The sequence below is a fragment of the Pteropus medius genome, unplaced genomic scaffold (assembly GCF_902729225.1).
Source record: "Pteropus medius unplaced genomic scaffold, Ma_sr-lr_union100, whole genome shotgun sequence".
Taxonomy (NCBI): Eukaryota; Metazoa; Chordata; class Mammalia; order Chiroptera; family Pteropodidae; genus Pteropus; species Pteropus medius.
The window spans coordinates 17819401-17824979 of record NW_024342471.1 but is presented as its reverse complement, the minus strand read 5'-3'; the positions used below and the strand labels follow the sequence as shown (position 1 = coordinate 17824979).

At 48.7% G+C, this 5579-nt stretch overlaps 1 long non-coding RNA gene across 1 annotated transcript; it reads left to right on the top strand.

The window, feature by feature from the left end:
- Positions 1-863: 863 nt before the first annotated feature.
- Positions 864-4411, top strand: LOC120603767 (uncharacterized). The gene is made up of 2 exons (XR_005653114.1): positions 864-1005; positions 4078-4411. It is a non-coding gene; the product is annotated as an uncharacterized LOC120603767 (long non-coding RNA).
- Positions 4412-5579: the final 1168 nt, after the last annotated feature.

The following is a 5579-nucleotide window of genomic DNA, read 5'->3' as shown; positions in this document are numbered from 1 at the left end:
TGTGAAGACACACGGGGTCTGGAACATTACGCGATGGCAGAGCTGGAGCGGAAGTGAAGCATCTACGAGCCAAGGAAGGTCGAGGATTTCCAGGAGCCACCAGAAGCCAGAAGGGAGGCCTGGAGGAGGTTTCCTCAGAGCCTCCTGGAGGAACCAACCCCGCCACACCTCGACCTCGGACCCTGGATTCCTGAACTGCGAGAAACAAACTACCGTTGTTTTAAGCCGCCCAGTGTATGGTCATTTGTTAAAGCAGCTGTAGGCAACTAACACAGAAGCCAGCAGAAGGTTCTGGGCAGGGAGCACATGATCTGGTTTACATTTTCAAAGGCCTCTGTCAGTAAATGTTTCTGCCTGTGAGTTAAATTCTAGAGAGATTTGCCTCACCCTTTCTTGCCTAAGGCCTTCCGTGAGCCGACCTTCAGATCTGGGGTCCTCCTGCTCTTCAAGCCCATCCGACGTCCTGAGGCTCGGGGAAGCTTTTCCATGTCACTGTCCTCCCAACCACCAACTCTATCTCCTCTGAACCACGAGGCCTGTCGTCACTGATCCTATGACATGTTGGTGCCTTTCTGTCACTGCTTGCCTAGGCAACGCGTCAAGGACAGAAGAAGCTCCCACAGCCACTCATTACCTGAGACACACACTAAGTGGGTCCCTCTCCTAACAGAGCAGGACCCCTCGACCTTAGATGTGGAGAAAAATCACTTTCCTCTTCAGTCTCAGTTTGCCATGTGCAGAATGAATGGGTTTAACTAGGGGCTCCATCAGACCGGAACATTCTATGATTTAAATATTTATTTTAGAATTCTTAAGATTCCATTCTATTATTCTTATTGCTCCTTCCATTCCTTAGAGCAGAAATCCAACAGCAAACAGATAGACAGGCTGTTTTTCTTTCATGTGGTCGCCATTCCTGTGGGTGAAAATGACAATAGAAGCGTGTAATATGAATAGTGACAGTTCTGTGTCAGACGTGGGGACATGATGCGGAGGTGCAGAGGGGTAGGTGATGCCTGAGAAGAGAATGGAAGGCGTGAGGAAGCAGGTCTTGAGGGGAGCTGGGGAAAGAGCATCCCAGGAAGGAGGGGGCAGTATGTGCAAAGGCCCCAAGGCTGGAAGACTTGGGGTACCGGAGGAAGAGCGGGCAGCCAGTGTGGCTGGAATGCAGGGAGCGGGGGAGATGGCGGTCAGACACAAGTTGGGGGCATTTCCGGGAATCGTGCAGGCCTTATGGGATGTGATGAGGAGGTGGGATCCACTTTCTCCCAGGTGTTGTGGGAAGCCACGGAAATATTGAATCAGGGGTCTCATTTCCATTTGACAGCTGACTCTCCCCCGGGTGCACGTAGAGAGTAGATTTCACGATGGGGAGAGGAGTGGCCGCAGGAGGCCCCACCGGGAGCTGTCACCAGGACCCAAGCAAGGAGGAAGGTGCCACCTCTGATGAGGGCAGGGGTGTGGAGGGGCAGGCAGACTGGAGGTGGATTCTGAATTTAGTGCATTCGATGTCGGTCAGCTGGAAGAAGAGGGAGGACCCGAGGGTGACACGTGGTAGGTCACTGGCCTGAATGACTGAGCATTTGGTGGCACCAGTTACTGAGAAAGGGAACACTGGGTCTTTTGTAGGTTTGTTGAAAACTTGCCAGACCTGAAAGCCTGAACAGCTCTGCCTACTGAGCAACTGGGGCACCTCCCTCAGGGCCATCTGGGACGGGAGGACCCTGAGTTCCCAGGGACCCCAGACGGTCACCACACGCCAGGCCTCGGCCAGAGGACTGAGCCTATCCAGATGTGGAAGCAGCAGGAGGCCCAGCATCTGGCGGCTGCGTGGCCAGAGCCCAGCCCGAGATTCATGGAGGAAACCGAGGGGCCAGCCATCCTTCGAAGCGCTCCTCAGCCCGCTCCATGACCCCAAACCGCAGGAGAGGTCGTAGGACGCTGGGTTCCGACAAGACACTCAGCACGGGGCCGTTTGCATTTGAGCGAGGCTGCGTTCTCCGCCTCAGCCTCCTCCATGAGCCCCTGCTGGGAACTGGGAAATCAATTTAACCGCAGAAAAATTTCAAGATTTCAGATGCTGGACTTAATCAAGGGCACATTTTTCATTAGTCCAGCTGCTCCACTTCTCAGAAGGCTCGGAGCCTTCATTTTATACATCGAGGCTTTTTTTTGTATTTTGTTTGTTTGTTTTTAAGGCCATTTGGAGAAAGGAAGAAAGAAGGGGGGAAAGGAAGGGGGCAGATAAGAAAGGCAAGCTGGAGAAAGAGGACTTTCAACCTGCAGATGAGGAAGGAAAGATTTTCAGGCCTCTCAGATGGTCCGCTGGCGGAGCCCTAACTGACGCCAGCTTCCTGCTGCCTCCGCGTCTCCAGCCGCGTTTGCTTGTTTAAATTTTGGAGACGTTAGTGCTGTTTGATGTTGGGTGTTGGGCAAAGAAACGTTCCACTAAGAACTGAGCTTTGCCTCCACGTCCCCTTTTGAGACTTTGGTAACTTTCTCCGATCGGAACCAGAATCTCCCCCATCTGGCTACACTAATTACAGCCGACGGACACCTCAGACTTAGCAGCCCTGCTCTGTGCCAGTTTGAAAGGCACTGGTCAACGTGGCCCTCCCAGGACCTCTGCAAAGGAAGAGCCGCTCCAGCCCCGCTCCCAGCTAGAGAAAGGAAAGCTCAGGGACAGAGACGTGGAGATTGTCCCAGGTCAAACGCACCCAGGAGCAGGGATGGGAAGCCCGCGCCTCCCCATCTGCCAGCTCCTTTTTCCCCAAAGAGACAGCCTGAAGGAGTCGGCTGTTTCATGTCCTGAGCAAATAGATGACTCATTCTCGGCCTTGGCCTTTAGAGGCCCCGACCTGGACTTACAGAGTTCGCGAAGAGGTTGGGACTGGCTTTCCTTGATGAGTCAAGTCCACTTCAGAGGGAGCCAGAGCAGCAAGCTGGCAAAGCGAAACCTCGCCTTGTCTCCCAGGTGAGACCCTGCTGGCTCCTCACGCACCAGCCCCAGTCAGCCACTGCCCTGCATAACCCACAGTCAGCACCAGAGAATGGACGCTGCGCGTGGAGGTGCCTCCTTCAATTACAGCCACAGGCGGCGGGTCCTCAAAATGCATGCCGCCGACATCCAGGAGACTCTCAGGCCTCCCCGCTCACGGTGGGATAACTGTACATTTTCCCTGGCAACAAACAATTAAAACAAGCAAAGAAAGTGCATTTTGTCCTGATGCCATAGAGCTCTTTTTACTTGTTATACATAGACAATCACACAAAGCAGTGAGCCTTATTTTCCCTTTAAGCAAAGTCCCAGCTTTAGTGAAAAAAATGATTTTGCTGAGACCCTGCCTTATCTTTCTCTCAAGATGAGACTATTCTTGGGACTTCAGCTTATGAAAACCGCTGGTTGGAAAGACAGGAATGTTCGAAGGTCTTTCTTTTTCCCCCTAAGATGTACGCATTATGATAGGTACTGTGAAGATTCGTTGGTAAGCTTCTGGATAAAAGTAGATTTCATACACTAATAGCAGATATATCGACTGATGGAAAGTAATTTGGGGAGGCATTCGGGAAGCAGATAAGACTTATTCTTTGCTTTTAAACAAATTTTTGTGTCGTGACATCAAACTAGGAAGCAAGTAAGGAAGAGCATGAACATACGTCTAAGACAGAGAGAAAAATCACTGTTCTTTTCAAGAAATATGTAAATTTAATAAGTAAGAGAATGCATAACAGAATGTGTTTATGCATTCTGAATCTTGCCAAAACCAAAATGATTTTTTAAAAAATATTTAAAACGTCACCGGTAACCTTGAACATATCATAGTCAAATGTCTTTAGTAGATAATGAGGCCACCCAGGAATTAAAGCCAGTGTTTAAGAAGGAATAAAAGTTACGCCAGAACTAACGTTTTCAGCTCATAACGAGAAGGAAAAGTGAGAACACAGAAAAGAAAATCCTGATCAAGTAACATTCATTTGAAGTTTTCAAAAAATTTAAAATCTTCATTTCAATTATGTATATTTTTCTGGCAAATATTAACAAGTATGCATGCTATATTTCTCTTCTTTGTCTTTCAGTGAAAGATAAATGATAAAGAAGCAATGAATTTCAGGTTTTCTTCCGCCTTAAAGTCTCCATATTCACAGGCACCAGAAGTTCATCTAAGACACCATGACTTAAACCAGGTCCTGAGGAAATGACAACGTTAAGATGAGACTCTTCTAAATCAGCCCCAATAAGAATGCAACGTTTTGACTTTATCAAAGAGGATATTCTCTATGAGGTCTTTTAGCCGAAGTCCTCAAACTGTAGACTAGCATCTTGGTGCATCTCTGATCCTCCCTAGGTTGGCATATTAATCACGACTCTAGATTACAAGTGACAGAAATAAAATCAAATGGTGCAAAGAAATGTAGATTTACTAGCCTATCTTTTTAAAGTCCAGATCCACGTCTAGCCAAATCCCAGTACGCAGATGCAGGCAGTCGTCTCTCCCCATCCTTGGCACAGCCTTATCCCCCGCTTGGCCCCTTCTCAGGCAGCCTCTCCTCCTAGCCTGGCTCCTGGAAGGTCCAAGTTCACACCTCTGCAACCCAATAGAAACATGACTTTTGTACCCCGCAGTTTCAATGGAAGAATCGAGTCTCTTCGACTCTGACTGGGTCCTTTGTCTTTGAGCCAATCTCAGCGGCCAAGAGGATGGAACGCTGACAGTTCACAATGTGCAAAGCCTCAGGCTTCTAATGCAAGACGTGGCTCTGTGTAAGAGCTGTGTCACAGGAGGGAGGAGGAAAGCCTATTCTCTAATACAGCAGAACGTCAAGCTTTCTTCTATACCTGAGTCTACCCAGCACCCCACCAAGGTTTTCCTTGAAAGGAGGAACAGTGACTCTCAGGTCAGGAAGAAGGCTGAATGGAGGAGGGGAGAGGGGACCTCCTAGTCACAGATTAGCATCTTTGGAGAGGCTTTTGAAAGGGCCCTTGCGACACACATTTGAAAGATGTCACAGGATTTTTCCAGGGAAACGTATAAGTTCTATAAAGATCACAGTATTTGGCCCAAGGAAAAAAGAATTTAGAATTCTTTGTAGGTTGAGATTTTTGACTTGTAGAATATGTGACATGAAATTATATTGATGATAGAGGGCTAGCTAGGGCTTTGAGAAGAGCTGCCATCTGAGTTACCTGCGAACAGGTGAGACATGAGTCCTTAAAGGAAAGCAGAGGGGCTGGTGCTTGAAGAAAGGGGAACAGAGGCTAAGCTGACACGCAGCAGATTCCACATCAGCTCCCCAAACACGTTACCACCACTGTCAGACACCTCTCTTGTCCTTGCTCTCTGCCACAGCCCTCAATCCACATATGGCTGGAGTGTTCCTTTGCGGGGAAGTCTAGGTGAACTCACGGTTCCATTCAACAAACACATTGGGTGAGGGGCGGGGACTGGTGCACGCTCAGTGTTGGAGAGGTGCAGATAAATTGGGCATGGCCTCCTGTCCCCAAGGATCTCACAGGATAGTAAGAAAAACAGATATATAACCTGATATTATAATTTGATAAGTGATATAATCAGGAAATG